This window comes from Silene latifolia, chromosome Y, assembly GCF_048544455.1.
Source record: "Silene latifolia isolate original U9 population chromosome Y, ASM4854445v1, whole genome shotgun sequence".
Classification (NCBI taxonomy): domain Eukaryota; kingdom Viridiplantae; phylum Streptophyta; class Magnoliopsida; order Caryophyllales; family Caryophyllaceae; genus Silene; species Silene latifolia.
The window spans coordinates 136,012,877-136,040,247 of NC_133538.1; the positions used below are offsets into that span (position 1 = coordinate 136,012,877).

The window sequence follows — 27,371 nt, forward strand, 5'->3', positions numbered from 1 at the left end:
TATTTGCAATTTATTTACATATTAGAAAAAAGAAAAAAAAATTAATATAAAAAGCAATCCCTATTTGACTTCCTGCTTTCCTTGTGCTTATTTCGCTGTAGGGGGGTTAGGGGTTAGGACTTTCAACCTGAGTAAGGTTGGCTTTCTTTATTAGTAGGTGGTTTATTAATTAATTATCTCGACTCAACTAACCCAATTCAAATATTGGTTAAAACCCGTTACGAAAACACCCAACACTACTCATATACACGGTTTTAAACCGTGTTTACACATCCCCAAAAACACACCCAAAACCGCCACCACGACCACTACCTAGTTCTGCCACCTCCTAGCCCACACCATGACGAGCACCCACGACCAAAACAACCAGCCAACCCGCCACCAACAGCCCGCAAACACCCTGCTCTAATAGCCCTCTTCAAACCGACGCAACCAACACCACTCCCTCACTCACCATCTTACACCATCACCACGACCACCAGTTGCCACCACTGTGGTCTCCCTTGACCCACGGTGGTCCCACCACTGACCACAACCACTCACGGCAGCCCACAACCACCCAGAAACGATACCAACAATCCCTCAAACCCTTCCCCCTGTTCTCGCATTTTCCGGCCAACCGCCAGCACTAACCAGCACCAACTACCCTTCCAACACCACCAAACTGGCCGCCCACCTTCCCCCATCACAACCAACCCTGGCCTAGATCACGACGGGTCCAAATAAGGGTTCAATTATGCATCCCAATCCCCACAACCAAAACCTGTAACCCCCCTGACCAGCCACTTTTAACCGCCCGAAAAACCACCCTAACAAGGTCAACGTCGGTCAAATAAGGTCAGGTCATAATCTCGACAGTCCAAACTTTCCCTATGTCCAAATCTCAAGTCCTGTGGTGATCTAGTTATCGTGTTATAATAGGTTAAAGTGTATTCATAAGATGGTCAGAAATATTACCTTGAGGCGAGAATAAAAAACTAATCCTTTTGCTTTTCTCTTCCATAATTCCTTTCTTCTTTCCTTTAGATTTCTTCCTTCTTATTTTATAAATTATTTCCCAGATTATTGTGTATTTATAGTGTCGGATTATAGAGAATACGAGGTCCATTAGGAAGCTATTATAATTACCTTATTCTAATTATTATAGAATTTACCATTATTATTATTATTATTACCATCATAAACTATATTATTATTATTATTATTATTATTATTACTATTATTATTATTACTATTATTATTATTATTATTATTATTATTATTATTATTATTATTATTATTATTATTATTATTATTATTATTATTATTATACTCTACTAGTCTTACCATAACTAGAATTGCCATACATCTCTGTTACTAATTTAATTATTAAGATAATTAATATAATTATTACTACTTTCCCATATTATTATTTCCATATTATTTATTATTAATTCCCGACCACATTCATATTATACTACTAAATTTCGGTCCACAAAATATGGCACACGGCCCAAGGTCCAATTATTAGCTAAACTCGATTCCCGACTTGCTTACTTCATTTATTATTTAATTAACGTCTTATTTGTAATTGCTATTAGAAATGCCTTTAATTTATTAAATTACATAAATTATTCTCATAAATTACTATCGAAATACGGGGTATTACAGTCTTCCCCCCTGAAAATGAAGTTCGTCCCGAAGTTCACCCACAACTAATACCACAACACTCATAGACATTCTCATAACTAAGCATCATCCAACACAACTATGCATATTACGATTATCAATCATGCCAATCTTATCACAAGGTGTCACAACAATAACCCAAAATATTCGTAGTATTACATTCCTTCCCCCTAAAAATAAACTTCGTCCCCAAAGTTCGAAATAACAAACAATAAGAACAACCAAATCCTTGTTGAAATGCCACAAAATTAAGAACGCACACCGTAACACAAGTCAACTATTATTTCAAACACAACTCAAAGTAATGATTAAATGAATAACAAAATCCTTGATTTAGTTCTAAATAGCCAAAACCACAACATACAGTATACTCGAACTAGCTTTATTTAAACTCAGCTACTTCACTTAACTACCGACGAATACATTGTCAATAAATAATAATCTATAACAAAATACACACAATTGTTTAGTCTTTTCTTAATAATGATATCTAACTTAAACATGGTTGCAACTAATATAAATATTTAGGCTTAGGGAAACACATTCCGCATATCACTAGACATAGTAATCTACTTCATACAATTCACAATATCAAAATATTAAGAAACAAAAACTATCACTTGTTCAAAACTAAGGAAAACATGTTACCACTTCTAAAAATCATAAATAACTAATAACACAATTAATTCTTGAGAGTTTATATATTGAAAATACAGAGAGTTAGTAAATCATGAGAAAAAGAATCAAGTCAAAAACTCATAAGATCAATTTATAATGCATTTTACAAGTTATTTGGTCGAAACAGAAATTTTACAGCAACTTGTCAGAAACTTAGGTCAATTTGTAAAAATCGCTATTAATTGTCAAAAATTTAAATTGTGACATGGCTTATTAATTTAGAAATATATACGAATCTTTTAAACAATGGAGTTGGAATTACACCAAATCGACAGGTAGTTTTTAAATGGTAAATTTTACAAAAACATAGCGCGAAAACATCACTGTACAGGAACATTCCGACCACTGTCCACTAAAATATTTATTTCTCCTAAACCGTATATTATTTGAACATGAGACCAGTGGCATATGAAAGCTAACTCATAAGGGTATCACATATAAAATTTTCGTACAATGATTTTAAACTGGAAGTAAATTACAGTTAAAACAATCAAGAGTAAAATTTCGCGAAATTGACCAAAATCACATTTTCACAATTCTACTCAATAATTAATACTTTATATGTTTAATCATATTCACACCTCCCACATACATGCCAACATACCTTCCCCATATGCTTCTAACAATGCTAAAAAAAAATCATATCACATCCCCTCTTCTTAAAAGTAAGGTTACATCCTCGTAACCGCAATCATCAATCTAATCAATATCAAACAAGGCAACCAAAACTCCTATGACAAAATAAACAATATTCATTTTAAATTACCCCACACTGTAATATCTCTCAGGGTTCCCGGTTCAAAACTGGAAGGGCCAAGGTACGAATTAGGCGCGCTTTCCTAACGGTACTAAGAGGGGCTCCTAACAGTTTCTACCCGGGGTTCATTTTATATAGACACATCCTAAATTCATTATTATTCATTGGTTAGGCCCGAGGATCGTTTTGCTCTGATACCACTTTGTAACACCCCCATTTATTCAGGAGTCTTTAGCTAGATATCCCAAGTAAATGAGAACGTTACCATCTCGGTTTCTCGAGGGAGTGAATAACAAAGTACAACAAACCAAAGTACTTTAAATTAAAACTTTAGTGAATACATGTTTATTACAAATTAACCAACTAAAACTTAATATAAATTATTACAACTCGCAGCGGAAATAAATAAAGTGATATAATTAATCTATGTGATCTAGACTTCAACTACGGTCCAAGTCGAGCTCTCATCCAAATGCTCCCAAGTCAGCTAATCTTTAGTACCTGTCAAAACTGCTCCCCATAAAACGGTTCACCGCAGGTGTTCACGAATACACTGTCAGCCACGAGGTTGAGTAGGATAATCACATAACCTTAAAATACAAGCTTTAACAGATGTAAGCACGTGAAATAAATACCACCACCATTTCTACATCATGTTCACCCTAGTCGTCTCGGTCCCTGACCGATGCTCCACCACACCGTCGTCCCGCCAACTTCTGGCCCGGGGATAAACACAAATGTCGTCCCAGTCCGAGACTGAGGATATCTCATAACTCATTGTCGTCTCAGTCTGAGACTGAGGATAATCTCATAACAGTATCATGTCCCACAATTTAAACACAAATGTCGTCTCAGTCTTGGACTGAGGATAACCGATAAAATAGTATGCCAATACGAATAATCCAATCCAATAAAAAAATAATAATTTATGCATCCATTCAATCCACAAAAGAACACGAGTTGAGTAGTTATCCTACCTCGAAAGCAAGCACTCGAATTACGCAATCCAATTAGTAGAAATCCAATATAAGCTTCTCAACAATACCGTCACCTAATCATAAATAATTATTTACAATTACTAACTATTCATAACCAATTGATTTAATTAATATATTACTTAAATTTTTATTACCCTTTCATTATATATATTAAAACCCGATTACTTATAAACCCGAGTTAACTCAACTTAGAACTCGACATACATGTATTAACTATTTAATTAATTAATTATCTCGACTCAACTAACCCGATTCAAATATTGGTTAAAACTCGTTACAAAAACACCAAACACTACTCATATACACGGTTTTAAACCGTGTTTATACACCCTCAAAACCGCCACCACAAGCCACCACGACCACCACCTAGTTCTGCCACCTCCTAGCCCACACCATGACGAGCACCCACGACCAAAACCACCAGCCAACCCGCCACCAACAACACGCAAACACCCTGCCCTAACAGCCCTCTTCAAACCGACACAACATACACCACTCCCTCACTCACCATCTTACACCATCACCACGACCACCAGTTGCCACCACTGTGGTCTCCCTTGACCCACGGTGGTCCCACCATTGACCACAACCACTCACGGCAGCCCACAACCACCCAGAAACGATACCAACAATCCCTCAAACCCTTCCCCCTGTTCTCGCGTTTTTCGGCCAACCACCAGCACCAACCACCACCAACCACCCTTCAAACACCACCAAACTGGCCGCCCACCTTCCCCCATCACAACCAACCCTGGCCCAGATCACGACGGGTCCAAATAAGGGTTCAATTATGCATCCCAATCCCCACGACCAAAACCCGTAACCCCCCTGACCAGCCACTTTTAACCGCCCTAAAAACCACCCTAACAAGGTCAACGTCGGTCAAATAAGGTCAGGTGATAATCTCGACAGTCCAAACTTTCCCTAGGTCGAAATCTCGAGTCCTGTGGTGGTCTAGTTATCGAGTTATAATAGGTTAAAGTGTATATATAATATGGTCTGAAATATTACCTTGAGGTGAGAATAAAAAACTAATCCTTTTGCTTTTCTCTTCCTTAATTCCTTTCTTCTTTCCTTTAGATTTCTTCTTTCTTATTTTATAAATTATTTTCCAGATTATTGTGTATTTATAGTGTAGGATTATAGAGAATACGAGGTCCATTAGGAAACTATTATAATTACCTTATTCTAATTATTATAGGATTTACCATTATTATTATTATTATTATTATTATTATTACCATCATAAACTAAATTATTATTATTATTATTATTATTATTATTATTATTATTATTATTATTATTATTATTATTATTATTATTATTATTATTATTATTATTATTATTATTATTATTATTATTATTATCATTATTATTATTATTATACACTACTAGTCTTACCATAACTAGGATTATCATACATCTCTGTTACTAATTTAATTATTAAGATAATTAATATAATTATTATTACTTTCCCATATTATTATTTCCATATTATTTATTATTAATTCCCGACCACATCCATATTCTACTACTAAATTTCGGTCCACAAAATATGGCACACGGCCCAAGGTCCAATTATTAGCTAAACCCGATTCCCGACTTGCTTACTGCATTTATTATTTAATTAACGTCTTATTTGTAATTGCTTTTAGAAATGCCTTTAATTTATTAAATTACATAAATTATTCTCATAAATTACTATCGAAATACGGGGTATTACAGTCTTCTCCCCTTAAAATGAACTTCGTCCTGAAGTTCGCCCACAACTACTACCACAACACTCATAGACATTCTCATAACTAAGCATCATCCAACACAATTATGCATATTACGATTATCAATCATGCCAATCTTATCAAGGTGTCACAACAATAACCCAAAATATTCGTAGTATTACCAACTTTTTTTGGAAACAAGAAAGTTTCCTTAGAACTTTCTAGAACTATTTGTCGTTGATAGAGAGAAGACGGTGATTATGAACACCAACAAATTGATCGACTCTACAACCTCCCCCCCCGCGCCGCTTCAACCCTCATCATTGTTGGACACCAAATCCTAGTAATTTTAACATTCCTTGAAACATAAGGCTTAACAGTACAATCTTTCTCAACATCTGTAACCGGACACTTCCGTTTATTTTTATTCTCTCTGTATCCTTGACGATTACAAACAATAGACTTCCTCAGTAATTCACCACCGTACCACGGGTACGTTTTGTAGTATACAGCCTTGGCTCAAACCCACAGGAAATTGCATATACCACAAAAAAACACATTGCTGAATCAAAGTCAACAAACTGCATTTTCAGTTTAGGTGTGAACGACTCCTTAACTAGCCTAGTCCATCTCTCACTACCACCAGGAGTGTGGCTTAATTGAAGTGGATGTATTGCTGTTGGATGTGATGTGCATGTTGGGGTAAAAACAGAATCACGACAAGATTGAACCTCTGAATAATATAAAGGTAAAAAAACACAATCAGAGAATACATATTGCACTGATAAATTGAGATTACAGTTTATTAATGTTGTTATAATAAACAATGTTTGGTACTTTAAATCAAAAACTAAGATGCTACAGGGGTATGTCATACGTGTTACAGTTATATATCATGGCTGTTACGTTAATGCATCATATGTGTTGCAGTAAGTGAATATGTGAAATTCTAAACCTAAAATTAAGATTGAAAACAGACATGTTACAGTGATTGTACAAATTCTGTTACAGTAATGTGAATAAGTGAATTTGTAAAACTTTAACTAATGAAAATAATCAAATCTAGCATGTTCCAGTAATATGGCGTATGTTTTACAGTGATATGAATATCTGTTAAATAAGCATGTGAATTAATGAAAATAATCAACTGAAATTCAACAAAAAAAAACAGAAAACACATAATTTGGCATGGCAGAAGTTCTAATCAAGGACAAATAGGTAATGGAACAATAATGCCATGAAAATCACACATGCATGTATAGAGAAAAGAGTGTAGGACGAAAAACAGAGAAACGATGTTATAACCTGGATGAATGTCATCTTGAACGAAAACGTGAGTCAATGGAGTAGACGGAACTGTCGACATTAAAACAGAGACCTGCAAACACAAAGTAAATACTGATTAAAACGATGAATATGCTAAAAACGAACAATTGAAATCGTAATTTGATGAAAACGAAGCTGAAGATGAATTACGATTGAAGACTTGTAGAGAAAAGTGCAGGAAATACCTAAATCAAAAGAATCATAGAGACGGATGTAGATGACGATCAGAGTAAGCTTCAACAGCTGTGCACAAATTAAACAATAAATCGCCTAAGAACAATAACAGTAACAAAGTAGGAAAAAACAGTAACAAATTTAAGATAAATAATTGGAAGTAAAGAAAAAGTAAAGATGATAAGCAGGATTCACCAGAAATTGCAAGATGACGGTGAAGTAACAACGTGAGAGAAAGTTATTATGAATTATGAGGAAGATTAGGCAGGAAGATGTGTTTATATAAATCTGAGGAAGAATATAAATCTGAAAATAAAAAAATAAAATCTGAGATTTAATCTCAGCCATACGATTGAGTTGATTAAGAGATGATTAGATGGCTAGGAATGGTAGGACGGACTCACCCTAAGAGGGTAGACTCAATAGATCATATCTCTCTCTCTCTACACACACACACACACACACACACACACAGAGAGAGAGAGAGAGAGAGAGAGAGAGAGAGAGAGAGGAGTTCTAGTAAGTCCCTTGCATTTTAAGAATCCCTAAGTCCTTATAAGGCCTTTGGATGGTATGGATGGAGGGATGAGATTCAGTCAAAATGGAAGGCCACAAATGAATCTCATCTAATTACCTCTCTAATCATTCATGCTCCTCTCATTCTAATATCCTTCCTCTCCCTCTCTCATCTTATAACTCACACAACTCACTCCCTCTCTACCGCACTTCTCTCCCAACAAAATAAAAGCCTATAAAGATAAAAATAAAAAAACCAAAAAAATCTCCCACCACACTCCTCTCAAACGCACCATCACCCGCAATCTGCCCTACCGTCCCATCGTCTTCCTCTCCCGACACCACCAACCCACCACCACGAACCACCTCCTCCCGCCCCACGACATCAACAACAACAACAACCAACAACACCGACTCTGTAACACCCCCTCATACCAAGGTACCTTACCAAGGACTACCATAGCATGAAAGGCTGTTACCATCTCGGTTTCCCGAGGTTAGTATATCAAAGTTACAATTTCCAAACAACATTTATTAAAGTATAAAGAGTTAGCGAATACAGTATCTCAAACCAACTCAAACTAAAAGTGTAAGAACTTCAATACAACTGAAATCATTGACGGCTAAACTCGTAACGGCGGAAACTAGACTCGAAGTGATGTCTCCCCATGTCTGTCCCGTAACTAAACATCTGCATTACCTGTCATATCTGCTCACCATCCCCGAATGGATCACCGCAGGTTTACAAAACAACAACACGGGTCGATTACGCATAATTCAAATAAGACAAACAAATAATGTAACCGGCTGATCATCCTCCATCCCCGGTCTCCCGATTTCACACATTAACCGACTACACACCGAAGTGTGTAGCCCTGCCAGATTACCCATCGCAACAGGTAATCCTCGCCGCCAGTGGGTGACCGCAGCCCATCCCCACCTAGTTCAGCTCATCAACGAGCGACTAACAATCCTTGTCCCTTAATGTGCACATTCCCTCCCGTGACGGGTTCCACGGAGGGCGAACTAGGGTGTGAAGCCACTCCCGCAAGTGACTCCACCACAATCACACATACCACAGCATCAGAGCTGACACAACACCACTTCCGTCACAACACAACCACATCACCACCGTCACCGCAACACCAACACTCCGATGATCAGCAGACAATAATCATACACAATACAACAAATATCTCAAATCAATTACACAAGAACTGAGTAGGGAAACCCTACCTTTTCGCAATCCGCTACGCTGTAATCAATCATACAAATGCACAACCAGTCACACATCATCACCTACAACAACGATAATCAACAATCAACAACATACGATGACCAGAACCCTAGACTCCCAAATTAACCAAATTAGGGTTTGTTAACTTATAAGAATGACAATAGATGAACAAGGATAAGACACTTACTACGGCGATTGACACGGAATGAGATGTTAGAACCCACAATCGACGACCATTGACTTGGAATTGATGAAGATGATTAGAGGAGAATGAACGTAGTTTATGTTTTTGGGGAGAAATGACTTTTGAAACTGACGAACGATATAACCTCTAATCATTTAAATCAAACCCGGAAATAATACCGTCAGGGCGGATACTCGGTCGAGTATAGGGTATACTCGGCCGAGTATCCTCTACTCGGTCGAGTATTACCCATACTCGGCCGAGTATTCCCGGCGAAGCCAAACAGAATACCCAACACACTTTACTCGACCGAGTAGGCCATACTCGGTCGAGTACCAGCCTATAAAATCCGTAGTGTTACAATCTTCCCCCCTTAAAAAGAACTTCGTCCCCGAAGTTCCAACCCAACCTATAAAACATGAACACCTAACACTAACTCCGCCAACCACGCTTACTAGATAACCTATCCTCTCGATATAGACTCCATAATATTATCGAATAACCATGAAATAATGTTGCCAACCTTATCTCACTTCCATAACACTCACTAGCAACTCAATACCAAGATAATCCACAAAATAAGATCAACCATCAAAACAGAATGTTACATTCTACCATCCTTAAAACGAACTTCGTCCTCGAAGTTTACTCACACATATAAACATCCTCACACAATCCGTCATACTACTACGAGCACTGCCATTTACTCTCACTCATAAACATCATACTACTACGAGCACTGCCATTACCTGTAATAAAATCGGCAATCACACAAATCCATTCTTATTCTGTACCAACACCCACACTTGCAATTGCAACCTGTATGACCATCAAACTCTCTTGTCGCATTCTACTCCTCTTAAGATAAATGTTACGCCCTCGTAACTTGCTAATACTAGGTCCTTTGCTATGCCTCCCATAAACCTCATTACCACCGCATGTCAACGATCACCCACTATAACCCCAACACCTACAACCATTCCTATGACCAGGACTCTCTTTCTTTAACAGTTCTCGTGCCTCAATTATTCGGTACTCCCATAACATATATCATAAAATCCTCAGTATAACCACTACTCCATCTCTTCTACATTACCACCAAACGACATACTTCTATATACTTATACGCTCATCTTCACGATCTAAACTCACAAGCCACAATTGTTACACACTCACATCAGCTTTTCAAGTTCATCACTTCTATTACCACAAAACTCACCCTTGACTTAACATGATACTAAGTCCTAAAGCTCCGTACTCCCTCTCCCAAGGAAAGGTGCTAAACCACTTGTAGTTCCAGTTCAATACCACACATGCTCCACAAACTCTTGCTACAACTATGCCCACCAATGCCTCATCTAAAACAAGATCACAAGCACTCCAACAACCTCTCACTACTGAGTCCTATCAACAGGATATCACTATACCATGACAACAACGAAAACATATACAACTCTATTTCATATCATACTCTACCCTCATTCCCAAACTAAAACTGGTAAGAAACAACAACAAACAAAACAACAGTCTACATGTTCAACCAAAACTCACAAGGAACAACAGCAAACAAAACAACAATCTATGTTTAACTAGTATGCACTTTCGAAAACTCGTATCATAATCATCTCGCCTACTCCACCACAACCGGTGACGGCATCGCAACACCGCCACCAACAAACCGTGACCGCGATGCGAAAATACCCGCATCACAACACTAAGTACCGTGCCCGGATCACCACCCGAGGCACCACAACTACACCGATAGACATCACAACATACACAATCCCATAAACACTAACTCAATATAACATCTCGGACAAGAAAAACTTACTCAAGACTGCTTTACTAGATCACAACACCATATATCATACGGAATAAATAGACAAGAATCTCATGCATACCATCCATACTTTTTCATGGAATAAACATATATCATGAATACACATGCAAGTATAACCAGTCATGTCAGACCACCCAAACTATCACTTTTGATCATCATTCCATTAAGTTACCGTATCCAACATATATTATAGAACATTCAGATAACAACATTATAACTATCACACCATACAGCTTCTCGTGAGGTAACAACCTCACCCAAACATTTATATACATCTTAGACCCATAATCACATCCAACTAGTCAATCCTGATCACGTAAGTTACCACTTGACAATGAATACCTCTCATCCGGATTTAACCCAGGTGTCTTTCATAACATATCCTCTCATACACACAATTATCACCCCTCCGACAATTGTAGCCATAACATCAGTACCCAACTTCGAGCGAATACCTCACATATCCACATCTTATACTCCCTCACAACCAAACATACTAATCACCTCCACAAAACCAACCTCATTAAAACAACTAACTTCCCTAAAGTAACATCATCCTCAACCACTAGTGACAATACTATGGCACCAACATCCTTCATGTGACCACTCTCTTACTATCACTTCGTAATATCACAATCCTTTTTCTCTCTTTGGTTATCATCCCAAATAACGAGCATCCAATCCATCAACAAGATTTACCTCAACATTATTCCCAATTCTATCCTTTATCATATCGTTACCTAACTCTCCACCAAAATCTCAGATCGTGCAAACACTCTACAAGCTCCTTATTCCCTTAATACCTCGAAACTCACGGCTAACACGTCGTCTTGCTCTCCTATATAACCATTAACTCACACCCTCTAGTGGGTATATCGTACATTTCATAATTTCCTACCTTCATGCTCCTTAACTCCGGTCAACGTTCTCTCAACTTACTTCCATCCCTCTTTCCCTCCTTTTTCTCAATAATGCCAATTAATAAGTCATCTCCTTTCTCTTTCTACCTAACTCTTTAGTCATTTGTTTATTTTCCATAGCTCCACAACTTCTAATTCCATTAATTCATCTCAATATCTTATCATTCTTCTTATCATTTATCATCTCTCATCTTGCTTCACACTCACCCTTGTCACCATCAAGTCCGCACACTAACAGTTACTCTTCAATTAGTCGTATCTCCCTTTCGCATCTCTAGAAACCAAAATTCACTTCATACCGTTTGTCCAAAGAATTACACCCTAGGCTCACCCCTTTGATATTCCAACTTCCCAAACTTAGCCACTATCTACAAATCCACATCGCGACATAACTTCCTTTAAGTTCACTATATACCTTTCTTTCCTATCTTCTTACAACAACCTTCCATTACATATATCCTTAAGCAACTCTATCCTAGCTGTCTTCCTCCATAAATCCTTACACATCCAAATATGCCACTATTCGTGTCCCTTATCTCAATCTTTCATTATCATGCTTCTTTACACTTACATCACCCTTTTCCATATACACTTGCTTTTATACTACTCAACACACGACTATATCACTCATCATATCTCACAAAACATGCTCTTTGCCTAAATTAGCTCACATTCTTCCTTTTTCTTTTTCCACTATCTCTCACATGTCTTCCTTATCCAACACATGTCCCTCATAAGCCGACATTCTCCCTATCATAGCATTTGGTAACTTACGTATCAAGACTCAAAACATACATGTGTATATACCGTACGACTCAAAACAATGTAAAAACATAACCACCGGCTCAAAACAAAAGTAAGAACATAGCCACCGACTCAAAACAAAAGTAAGAACATTGCCACCGACTCAAAGCGGCCGCCCAATGAGATACTCGGTCGAGTACATAACATACTAGGTCGAGTACAAGGTACTCGGTTGAGTAACTATATTACTCGGTCGATTTTTCGACTCCAGAAGCAAACTCAATTGTCGCAGAAGGATTACTCGGTCGAGTATTGGGAATACTCGGTCGAGTAGACCTTACTCGGTCGAGTATGAAACTACTCGGCCGAGTTCACGACTCCAGACGCTAAACAGTATTATCACAGAGAGATTACTCGGCCGAATATGGAATACTCGGTCGAGTATAAAAGATACTCGGCCGAGTAGGGACTACTCGGTCGAGTATCTCAGCAGATTCTCAAGACGGCCCAGTTTTTCGTAAACTGTCATATCTCACTCGTTACTTTGTCATTTTGGGCGTGTGACCTATCGTTAGAATCGTAAGAGGACAAGCTATCACCTCAACTTAGAATCATAGCCATATCATTTCTAGAACTCGACTTATGACAGTTTTAAGACAACCCTTCCAAAATCGGTTTGTATACAAATTAAAATTTTCTCAACCAAAACAATTTGAACATGCATAAGGCAACAACAACGACTCAATACTTCAAGAAACCAGTACATAGAGGCACTTTTATCATACTCACATTAAAATTAAATAAGACATTCACATATATAGACGCCTGACCTTAATCACATGCTTCTACCAACAATCAAGCATTAAAATCACCATGTTCATATGCACATGTACCACTACCATACTTCATGTTCAACATTGTATTAAACAGATAACATGATCACATTCTTCATACTCAATATCAATCAGATAGAGATTCACAATTCACCTTTCCTATTTTACCATGTTCCAACACTTAACATGCCAACATATTCCTTCCCAAAGTTTAACATCAAATAAACCTCGATACATCTTTCAACAACCATCACATTCCACTTCTTTCATCATTTCATCCAACCATGCACAAGATCCAAACTATAGGTATTAACATACATGACTCAACATACAACAATTTCCCCCCCATGTGACCGGCTTGAGATCGTAAGGGCCTTAGTGCGACTCCGGGACGTCTCCCAAGTCTTTGCGGCAGCTCCAAACAACTCTCCCCGGGTTCATTTTATTTAGACTCCCTAAGTTCATTGGGTTCATTTGTTTTAGGTGCCGGAATCGTCGGCTCTGATACCACTTTGTAATACCCCCTCATACCAAGGTACCTTACCAAGGACTACCATAGCATGAAAGGCTGTTACCATCTCGGTTTCCCGAGGTTAGTATATCAAAGTTACAATTTCCAAACAACATTTATTAAAGTATAAAGAGTTAGCGAATACAGTATCTCAAACCAACTCAAACTAAAAGTGTAAGAACTTCAATACAACTGAAATCATTGACGGCTAAACTCGTAACGGCGGAAACTAGACTCGAAGTGATGTCTCCCCCATGTCTGTCCCGTAACTAAACATCTGCATTACCTGTCATATCTTCTCACCATCCCCGAATGGATCACCGCAGGTTTTACAAAACAACAACACGGGGTCAGTTACCGCATAATTCAAATAAGACAAACAAATAATGTAACAAGCTGATCATCCTCCATCCCCGGTCTCCCGATTTCACACATTAACCGACTACACACCGAAGTGTGTAGCCCTGCCAGATTACCCATCGCAACAGGTAATCCTCGCCGCCAGTGGGTGACCGCAGCCCATCCCTACCTAGTCCAGCTCATCAACGAGCGACTAACAATCCTTGTCCCTTAATGTGCACATTCCCTCCCGTGACGGGTTCCACGGAGGGCGAACTAGGGTGTGAAGCCACTCCCGCAAGTGACTCCACCACAATCACACATACCACAGCATCAGAGCTGACACAACACCACTTCCGTCACAACACAACCACATCACCACCGTCACCGCAACACCAACACTCCGATGATCAGCAGACAACAATCATACACAATACAACAAATATCTCAAATCAATTACACAAGAACTGAGTAGGGAAACCCTACCTTTTCGCAATCCGCTACGCTGTAATCAATCATACAAATGCACAACCAGTCACACATCATCACCTACAACAACGATAATCAACAATCAACAACATATGATGACCAGAACCCTAGACTCCCAAATTAACCAAATTTCGGTTTGTTAACTTATAAGAATGACAATAGATGAACAAGGATAAGACACTTACTACGGCGATTGACACGGAATGAGATGTTAGAACCCACAATCGATGACCATTGACTTGGAATTGATGAAGATGATTAGAGGAGAATGAACGTAGTTTATGTTTTTGGGGAGAAATGACTTTTGAAACCGATTTAACGATATAACCTCTAATCATTTAAATCAAACCCGCTGAAATAATACCGTCAAAGGCGGATACTCGGTCGAGTATAGGGTATACTCGGCCGAGTATCCTCTACTCGGTCGAGTATTACCCATACTCGCCGAGTATTCCCTGGCGTAAGCCAAACAGAATACCCAACACACTTTACTCGACCGAGTAGGCCATACTCGGTCGAGTACCAGCCTATAAAATCCGTAGTGTTACAATCTTCCCCCCTTAAAAAGAACTTCGTCCCCGAAGTTCCAACCCAACCTATAAAACATGAACACCTAATACTAACTCCGCCAACCACGCTTACTAGATAACCTATCCTCTCGATATAGACTCCATAATATTATCGAATAACCATGAAATAATGTTGCCAACCTTATCTCACTTCCATAACACTCACTAGCAACTCAATACCAAGATAATCCACAAAATAAGATCAACCATCAAAACAGAATGTTACATCCCTCTGCCCCATCGTTCCCACCACCTTTCCTCTCATATTCATCCACCACCGGAGCACCAACCACACGCCATAACCGCACTGCCTCCCTCCTCCTCCCGCCACACCACCCATGCCTTCCTCTCCCCCTTCTCCTTCTTCTAACCTTTCTCGGTTTCAGATATGTTTTTATTCTAATTTTTTTTTTAAATTAGTTGGTGATGATGGTTGGTCTAATGTCGATGTTGTTGTTGTTGGTGCAGATATGCGTTTCTCATATTTTTTTTAAAAAAAAATTAGGTGGTGATAATGGTTGGTGCTAATGTCGATGTTGGTGTTCAGATCTATGTTTTTTTTTCAATTAAAATTGTTGTGGTCAGATCTGGAATATGTTTTGTCCTTTTTTTTTGTTTTTTGTCCCATTTTTTGAATATACATCTCTTTATTTTGTTTTTTTGTTTTTTTGTCCCTTTTTGTTTTTTAGATTTACTTTACGTTTTTTTTGTTTTTTTATATTTTTTAAGATCTCCTTCATTTCGTATTTCAAATATCATTTTGTTTTATAATAAGGTTACTCTCTCATGAACTAACGTTGCACGTTATGTGTAACTTCAATGCCGATTATGTGCAACTTTATTACACATTATGTGTAACTTCAATCTCATTATGTGCAACTTCAATTCCCATTATGTGCAACTTTATTACACATTATGTATAACTTCAATGACATGTGCAACTTCAATCTCGTCTTGTTTTAAATTTTATCAAATCTCGTCTTGTTAAATCTTATCTTGTTATAATATAACTTCAATGTGTATAACTTCAATGGTCATATCTGCAACTTTATTACACATTTTGTGTAACTTTAACGGCATTATGTGCAACTTCATGCCTATTATGCACAACTTCAGTGGCATTATGTGCAATTTCAATCTCGTCTTGTTATTTTGTTGGTTTCAAATCAGAATTTAAATTTGGACAAAAGTTACACGATTTAGTCTAAAGTTACACAATTTGGGACTAAAGTTATACAATTTTGGACTAAAGTTATACAAAAAGGACTCTTACAGTAAGACAAATTATATTAACTTGTCTTAAAATTAAATAAATTACAATTAATTGTGGATTAAAGTTATACAAATTTGGACTAAAGTTACACAATTTTGGACAAAAGTTATACAAAAATGACTAAAAATACAGTAGGACTAAAATTATATAAACTTGTCTCCAATTAATTTATCCAAAAGGACTAAAGTTACATATATTTGGCTAAATTTACACTCGTAAAACACTGAAGTTACACTCTAAAAATAATAAAATGTCATAAACTTGTCCTAAAATTACAAAAAGTAAAAAAAATCCATCAAAATCACTTTTTATTATAAAGTTGTACTATCTTGGACTTAAGTTACACTCGTAAAACACTTAAGTTACACTCTAAAAAATATTGAAATGATGTAAACTTGTCTTAAATTACAAAAACTCAAAAAAATTATAAGTCAAAATCACTTTTTAGAATAAAGTTGCACTATTTTGGATTAAAGTTACACTCGTAAAACACTAAAGTTACACTCTAAAAAATACTGAAATGTCGTAAACTTGTCTTAAAATTACAAAAAGTCAAAAACGTATTCGTCAAAATCATTTTTTTTTGTTTAAAGTTACACTTTTTAGTATTAAAGTTACACTCGCAAAGTATTAAAGTTGCACTCAAAAAAATACTGAAATGTCGCAAAAATACAAAAAGTCCAAAAAATATCCGTCAAAATCACTTTTTAGTATAAAGTTGCACTATTTTGGATTAAAGTTATACTCGTAAAACACTGAAGTTACACTATTGAGTATTAAAGTTACACTCGTAAAAACACTGAAGTTATACTTGTAAAAAGTTACAATATTTTTGACTAAAGTTACACTCATTAATTATGGTGGATTAGTGAAGTAGTGGAAACTGTGTTAAATTAGGCTCTTAACCACCCTTTTTGGAGGTTCATCTTAGCCATCCATCTCCAACATCCAAGGGTCTAGATGAGAACCTATGGACTTATAAAGATATAGTGGACTTAGTTTTATATATATATATATATATATATATATATATATATATATATATATATATATATATATATATATATATATATATATATATATATATATATATATATAGAGAGAGAGAGAGAGAGAGAGAGAGAGAGAGTCCGCCTATATATATTAAGTCCATATTTCCTATTATGAGCCATTGGATGAAGGTAGATGGAGGGATGAACCCACTCACAAATGATTAAAAGGCTAAATAACACACTCTCCCACAAACTTACTAATCCACCATAATTAATCACTTATTTACTATATACGAAGTATTTGTTTTCCACTCACTAATTTCTCTCCCCTCTCACACATTTCACTCCTCTCCTCTCTCAAACCCCCAATAAATAAAAAATCCAAAAAATCCAAATTAATTAAAAATCCAAAAGACCTAAATAAATAAGGAAAAAAACTCAAAAAATCCAAATTAATCAAAAAACCAGAATAAATCAAAAATCCAAATAAATCAAAAATCTCTCTTCCTCATACATCACCATCCACCACCACCCCACTAACCACCCACCACCACCGCATACCCGACCACCACGATCTCGTTTTTGAATCAGTTAACGTTTTTTTTCCAGATTGTTGGTCTCTTTTTTTTCGTCATTTTTTTTTTCAGATTTTGTGTTAAATTTGTTGTTTGGGGTCGTTTTATTTCTATTTATTAATATTAATCTTAGATATATTAAAGTTATTATAATTCATATTTTTATATTTCAAATATCGTATTTTTTTTTATTTTTTTATATTCTTTTCAAATCTCATCTCGTTAAAATTCATCTTGTTATATAAATTTTTCAGTTTGAGTATTTTAATTTCAATGTGTATTTATTTATTTTCTCAAATTTCAATGTGTATAACTTCAATGTCTTGTTTTATAAATTATTTAAAATCTCGTCTTGTTATATAAAATTTTCAGATTTAGTATTTAAACTTCAATGTGTATAACTTCAATGACATTATGTGTAACTTCAATCCACATTATGTATAACTTCAATGACATTATGTGTATGTGCAACTTCAATGACATTATGTGCAACTTCAATGACATTATGTGTTGGTTTTATATCTAATTTTAAAAGATTATTTAATATGAATACTCTAAACTATGGAGGTGCTGCTCAAAATACTCCAAACTATATTTTAACTACCAATAAAACCAACAATTACCTGTATTTGCTTACATTACTCTAGGTCGACCGGCTACCTGTTAAGCAGGTGAACTTTCTTTTTACCGCTCTTCTAACCTTTCCTTTTCTTTTTACCTCTCTTAGCCTGAAACTCCAAATTATTTTCAGACACCCAACGCTGACGCAAGACAAACACATCAATTCTCCCACAAACAAAAGCCAAAACACATCTCACTATCTCCCTCTCCTACCTCCTTACCGGACTCCCTCCTTTGACCTTCTCGCCGGAGACACATCTTGTAACACCCCTTATTATCGGCTAATTAAAATTTAACTTTAACATACAAAACGCGCCGAATATAGGGATATTATAATTAATATACAAAGTCTCTTATTACAAATGTTTAAACTTAAAATATACAAAGATAATAAATGAAATTAAACTTCCTTAAAATCTATAATAAAAATCTTGACTCGAAATCAAATCCTTTTGAATAGCCAGCGGAAGCAACCTGAAAATAAGATCAGAAGATAGAAAGGAACGACCCCCATGACGAGTAGCCCAGAAGGGAGAAAACACGTCAACCGGAAAGCTGAGTAATAGACACTACGTCAATATAAGGAGCCTTTAGCAATTTAGGTATTAGAATAAAAATAAAGGAAAGGAAAACGAGAATTCTTTTATTTAGTATTTCCAATGATAAAACAAATGAACTAAATTTGTCTATATAAGACAATTCAAGTGCTACAACAACCACCTTAATGAAACATTATTTCTCTTGTTTAAACACATACTCCATATTGTACAAACACGCAAGTGCTTCTAAGTATCTATTACCATTTACATAATTATCAAAAACAACATTAGACTTATAGCTCCACAAATTAACCAAAACTCATCCTAGCTTAGCCGACTAATCTCAGATACAAATTCCAAGGTCAAAACTCGCTGAACATACATGTATTACCTATGATCTAAATTCCAAAAGAGGATCACTAACAAAGGTTTATACTTGATAATTCATACGATAAACTGACAAACTAATACTTTGAATTAAAACCCAAAATAATACTTCCTTCCTTAAGACTAAGAGGTTAACAAAAACAACCGGCTAAAACATTATGTGCACACCTCTTTGTAACAAGAGTAGCTAATGGTTGAGGTAGGATTCACTCTACCTCATACGACTACTAATGGCATTTTTGTATGCCCGGCTCGCCACTGCGGGTTATGAGCCAATCTATAATCTTCACTGGGCATTTAAAATGCCGGCTCGCCACTGCGGGTTATGAGCCAAACTTTAATCTTCACTGGGCATTTAAAATGCCGGCTCGCCACTGCGGGTTATGAGCCAAACTTTAATCTTCTAATCTTATAGCTTAGAATTTTAGCGAATACGCTAAATAAAATGTACAATTCCGAAATAAAGTTGAGTTAGTCATATTAACAAGAAAATAGAATAATTACTCGAAAAATTAATATAACTCGAGTACTTACTATGTGTAAATAAAAATAAACACAGAGTATAAACTCCAAGTTACTCCCCCACGAGTCAAGGTTGACAATAATGATACAATATGAGAACATTACGAGAACTTGTTATAAGACACAATGTCAATATAATAATGGTTGGAAAGATGGCCTTATCACTTTGACAAAATTCTAATTCCGATCCATCTCAATTTCATAGATAATTGACATTAATAAGTCATCCTTAACATTCATTGTACTATGACACCTTAAAAGCCTACCTCCTTAAGCTTACAATTTTCTTTTGCCTTTCAAAACCAACACTCCCTGAACTCTAATTTCATCTCCGCAAACAAACTAAACCCAACTCACGAAAATGACTAGGTATAACTATTATTTGCCAGTATTATACTAATAACGATAATTATCTTCTTATAGGAAAACAAATTCCACCACATAAACTCCCAGGTACTCATCTCACTCATGAATTGCGGTCAAAGAAAACAACGATTTAAATACAATTCGTAAAAATAAATTCAATACGAAATGATCCATTCTCAATCTCAGACCCTAAGAACAATTCTCGTGTAAGATAACAGGACCATCTTCTAAATCTATCACTAAGTATATCATGTACAAATTATACTCATGAAATTCTTGTTGGCTAATGTCCCTCAACCAACTACAAATACACTATCTCAGCTCGTTCTTTCATAAACATGATCCCAACATATATACTAAGCTTTATACTCCACATATTCAATACTCCTATAGAACTTAGATAAATTGCAGTAAGTTATAAACACTAAATTTGGTTAGTTTGGCGTAATCCATGGCTAACACCAACAATCTATCAACTTCACTTTGAACCATACGACTAATCGGCCAACTCTCGAGCCACCTTCACACAAACTACCCAATTCCTATGAACTCATCATTAATCCATATTCCCAACAATTAGCTTAACAAAACGAAAATTAATAACTAGCCACCTCACTGTTAAAATACTATTTGTATAAAAAACAAAATATTATAGCTATCAATAAAACCAACAGTCATGGCTATTACAAATAATCATCTTGATCATTAAAATCGATGAATACAAAGAAATAGCACATAATCAACCAATCCTGAACAACAATATAATAATAGGATTGACAAAATTGTGTTACCTTAATTCGCGAGCCCCACCAATAACTACTAACAAGTTGCTCTGAAATCGACCCACACAACTCACAAATTAAGAGGTGGATAGTTAAAATTGATGATTCGTATGAGTAAAAACCACCGTACTTTATTTCGGAAAACCAAGAGAGCAATACGACAATCAAAGTTCCATTCTCATATAATAATGGTGATGATAAACCAGACTAACTTTTCTAGAGAAGAAATTGTGCCAAATCAATAAAAGAATGAATCATGGCCTTCATAAGTAAGAGACGACTAAAAGGGTTCTTAAAGGCCACAATTAGGGATAAGTTTAAAAGGAATACTTCTGGGTAAAGAAAAACAAAAGGCGCCGCTTCAACGGATGGCCAAGTGTTTTTTTTTTTAAGTTTCTAATTTCCCAATTTATACTTATTTATTTATATTTATTTTATTGAGATTTAAATAAATTATTAAAATAAGTTTAAAATATTTGGGGTATTACAATCGCCCCCTCTTAAAAGGAACTTCGTCCCCGAAGTTCGAATTTAGAAAACATTAATTACTTACTTTGGGAAACTGAGTGGCATTACAATCGACTGTTCTCAGGTCAAAACAAATAACTCCTCAAAAAATTTAAGAAACGTTTCTAAATAAAACTGGTGGTGCCAAGATACGACGATCTTAACACCTAATTAAGAAAGAAACCCGCTCTGATACCAATTGTAACACCCCTTATTATAGGATAATTAAAATTTAACTATAACATACAAAACGCGCCGAATATAGGAATATTATAATTAATATACAAAGTCTCTTATTACAAATGTTTAAACTTAAAATATACAAAGATAGTAAATGAAATTAAACTTCCTTAAAATCTATAATAAAAATCTTGACTTGAAATCAAATCCTTTTGAATAGCCAGCGGAAGCAACCTGAAAATAAGATCAGAAGACAGAAATGAACTACCCCCATGACGAGTAGCCCAGAAGGGAGAAAACACGTCAGCCGGAAAGCTGAGTAATAGACACTACGTCAATATAAGGAGCCTTTAGCAATTTAGGTATTAGAATAAAAAGAAAGGAAAGGAAATCGAGAATTCTTTTATTTAGTATTTCCAATGATAAAACAAATGAACTAAATTTGTCTATATAAGACAATTCAAGTGCTACAACAACCACCTTAATGAAACATTATTTCTCTTGTTTAAACACATACTCCATATTGTACAAACACGCAAGTGCTTCTAAGTATCTATTACCATTTACATAATTATCAAAAACAACATTAGACTTATAGCTCCACAAATTAACCAAAACTCATCCTAGCTTAGCCGACTAATCTCAGATACAAATTCCAAGGTCAAAACTCGCTGAACATACATGTATCACCTATGATCTAAATTCCAAAAGAGTATCACTAACAAAGGTTTATACTTTATAATTCATACAATAAACTGACAAACTAATACTTTGAATTAAAACCCAAAATAATACTTCCTTCCTTAAGACTAAGAGTTTAACAAAAACAACCGGCTAAAACATTATGTGCACACCTCTTTGTAACAAGAGTAGCTAATGGTTGAGGTAGGATTCACTCTACCTCATACGACTACTAAAGGCATTTTTGTATGCCCGACTCGCCACTGCGGGTTATGAGCCAATCTATAATCTTCACTGGGCATTTAAAATGCCGGCTTGCCACTGCGGGTTATGAGCCAAAATTTAATCTTCACTGGGCATTTAAAATGCCGGCTCGCCAGTGCGGGTTATGAGCCAAACTTTAATCTTCTAATCTTATAGCTTAGAATTTTAGCGAATACGCTAAATAAAATGTACAATTCCGAAATAAAGTTGAGTTAATCATATTAACAAGAAAATAGAATAATTACTCAAAAAATTAATATAACTCGAGTACTTACTATGTGTAAATAAAAATAAACACAGAGTATAAACTCCAAGTTACTCCCCCACGAGTCAAGGTTGACAATAATGATACAATATGAGAACATTACGAGAACTTGTTATAAGACACAATGTCAATATAATAATGGTTGGAAAGATGGCCTTATCACTTTGACAAAATTCTAATTCCGATCCATCTCAATCTCATAGATAATTGACATTAATAAGTCATCCTTAACATTCATTGTACTATGACACCTCAAAAGCCTACCTCCTTAAGCTTACAATTTTCTTTTGCCTTTCAAAACCAACACTCCCTGAACTCTAATTTCATCTCCGCAAACAAACTAAACCCAACTCACGAAAATGACAAGGTATAACTATTATTTGCCAGTATTATACTAATAACGATAATTATCTTCTTATAGGAAAACAAATTCCACCACGTAAACTCCCAGGTACTCATCTCACTCATGAATTGCGGTCAAAGAAAACAACGATTTAAATACAATTCGTAAAAATAAATTCAATACGAAATGATCCATTCTCAACCTCAGACCCTAAGAACAATTCTCGTGTAAGATAACAGGACCATCTTCTAAATCTATCACTAAGTATATCATGTACAAATTATACTCATGAAATTCTTGTTGGCTAATGTCCCTCAACCAACTTACAAATACACTATCTCAGCTCGTTCTTTCATAAACATGATCCCAACATATATACTAAGCTTTATACTCCACATATTCAATACTCCTATAGAACTTAGATAAATTGCAGTAAGCTATAAACACTAAATTTGGTTAGTTTGGCGTAATCCATGGCTAACACCAACAATCTATCAACTTCACTTTGAACCATACGACAAATCGGCCAACTCTCGAGCCACCTTCACACAAACTACCCAATTCCTATGAACTCATCATTAATCCATATTCCCAACAATTAGGTTAACAAAACGAAAATTAATAACTAGCCACCTCACTGTTAAAATACTATTTGTATAAAAAACAAAATATTATAGCTATCAATAAAACCAACAGTCATGGCTATTACAAATAATCATCTTGATCATTAAAATCGATGAATACAAAGAAATAGCACATAATCAAGCAATCCTGAACAACAATATAATAATAGGATTAACAGAATTGTGTTACCTTAATTCGCGAGCCCCACCAATAACTACTAACAAGTTGCTCTGAAATCGACCCACACAACTCACAAATTAAGAGGTGGATAGTTAAAATTGATGATTCGTATGAGTAAAAACCACCGTACTTTATTTCGGAAAACCAAGAGAGCAATACGACAATCAAAGTTCCATTCTCTTATAATAATGGTGATGATAAACCAGACTAACTTTTCTAGAGAAGAAATTGTGCCAAATCAATAAAAGAATGAATCATGGCCTTCATAAGTAAGAGACGACTAAAAGGGTTCTTAAAGGCCACAATTAGGGATAAGTTTAAAAGGAATACTTCTGGGTAAAGAAAAACAAAAGGCACCGCTTCAACGGATGGCCAAGTGTTTTTTTTTTAAGTTTCTAATTTCCCAATTTTTACTTATTTATTTATATTTATTTTATTGAGATTTAAATAAATTATTAAAATAAGTTTAAAATATTTGGGGTATTACAATCGCCCCCTCTTAAAAGGAACTTCGTCCCCGAAGTTCGAATTTAGAAAACATTAATTACTTACTTTGGGAAACTGAGTGGCATTACAATCGACTGTTCTCAGGTCAAAACAAATAACTCCTCAAAAAATTTAAGAAACGTTTCTAAATAAAACTGTTGGTGCCAAGATATGACGATCTTAACACCTAATTAAGAAAGAAACTCGCTCTGATACCAATTGTAACACCCCTTATTATAGGCTAATTAAAATTTAACTATAACATACAAAACGCGCCGAATATAGGAATATTATAATTAATATACAAAGTCTCTTATTACAAATGTTTAAACTTAAAATATACAAAGATATTAAATGAAATTAAACTTCCTTAAAATCTATAATAAAAATCTTGACTTGAAATCAAATCCTTTTGAATAGCCAGCGGAAGCAACCTGAAAATAAGATCAGAAGACAGAAATGAACGACCCCCATGACGAGTAGCCCAGAAGGGAGAAAACACGTCAGCCGGAAAGCTGAGTAATAGACACTACGTCAATATAAGGAGCCTTTAGCAATTTAGGTATTAGAATAAAAAGAAAGGAAAGGAAATCGAGAATTCTTTTATTTAGTATTTCCAATGATAAAACAAATGAACTAAATTTGTCTATATAAGACAATTCAAGTGCTACAACAACCACTTTAATGAAACATTATTTCTCTTGTTTAAACACATACTCCATATTGTACAAACACGCAAGTGCTTCTAAGTATCTATTACCATTTACATAATTATCAAAAACAACATTAGACTTATAGCTCCACAAATTAACCAAAACTCATCCTAGCTTAGCCGACTAATCTCAGATACAAATTCCAAGGTCAAAACTCGCTGAACATACATGTATCACCTATGATCTAAATTCCAAAAGAGTATCTGTAACATTCCGTTTGATGTCTATGAGTGTCTTGGTATTGGATTTGATAGTTGATGATATTATGGAGCTAGCAGCATTAGAGGATGGTAGTTGGTTATGCATGGAGTTGGTGTCGTGAGAGATATATATGTGGTAGATACGATATAGTGAGTCATGTTGTGGAAGTAAACATAGTTGGTGGAGTGGGTGTCAAGAGTTCATGTTCTATGTTCGGTCGAGTTCTTGAGTCCTTAGCTAAGTTGTTGTGTCTTGGTCGAGTCAGTATGGTTGTTTTTAAGTATGGGTTGAACTTCGGGGACGAAGTTCTTTTTAAGGAGGGAAGACTGTAATACTCCGTATTTATAAGTCTTTGGATACTCTATCGAGTAGGCCTTACTCTGTCGAGTAAGGGTGAGTTGCGTTTTAAAATAGTTTCGACTGTTGGGTACTCGATCGAGTAACGTGGGTACTCGATCGAGTAAGGGGGCACTCGATCGAGTACCTTAGCTACTCGATCGAGTAGCAGGTTTACGGGGAGTTATTTCTCGGGTTTTGTTAATTATGCGATTAAGGTATATAAGCTTTGTCGTCATTGTTCTAAATCACTTTTGCAAAACCTAAATTATTGTTTAAGAGAGAAAGCAAGCAAGTTCTTCATTCTAATCGCATAATTAGCAATCCCCGGAGTTTGGAAGGTCAGTTCGCGTCGTTGGTTATACCGTTGAGTTCCTTGCGTCGAGGGTAAGATCTATGTACCCTTTTTATTGTCTTTCCTTTGATTTGGTTAAACCCTAATTTAGAGATTTGGGGGTTTATGTGTAGTATGTGATTTGGTAGCCTCTATATGTTGTATGATAGGAGGAGGGTTCATAGAGGAAGCTTTTGACTCGGCGGTAGAGAGACCGTCGATTGTGTGCTTACTGGGTAGGATTTCCTACTCGGTATTAGTCCCATAATGGGATGATTGTTGATGTGTTGAGATTGATTGTTTGCTATAGTAATTGTATTGTGAGTTTGTGATTGTGATTGTACATTGTTGATAGATTCGAGACGGTTGTTGATATTGTGATTGTGATTTGGTTGCCTATGGTTCTCGAGATGCGTTCTCGGTTGAGTGGAGTCACTTGCGGGAGTGGCTTCACGCCCTGGTTTCGCCCTTCGTGGAACCCGCCACGGAAGGGGATGTGCACATTAATGAACATGGGTTTATCGCTCGGTATGAAGAGCGGGGATTTGGTGGGTACTGCATTGCGGTCCCCCCATCTGGCGGTGGTCCATTGGACGATCGGTGATTGAGATTGTTGGGATTGGTGTGATTGTATGTGTGACAGTGTGGTGAGCCATTTTGTCATTTATCAGATTGTTGATATGTATATAAATTGTGTGA

At 35.9% G+C, this 27,371-nt stretch overlaps 1 long non-coding RNA gene across 1 annotated transcript; it reads right to left on the reverse strand.

The window, feature by feature from the left end:
• Positions 1–22,319: 22,319 nt before the first annotated feature.
• Positions 22,320–24,944, reverse strand: LOC141633145 (uncharacterized). Its single transcript, XR_012537948.1, has 2 exons — positions 24,612–24,944; positions 22,320–22,509 (listed from the first exon to the last, which is right to left on the reverse strand). It is a non-coding gene; the product is annotated as an uncharacterized LOC141633145 (long non-coding RNA).
• Between the last annotated feature and the right edge of the window lie 2,427 nt (positions 24,945–27,371).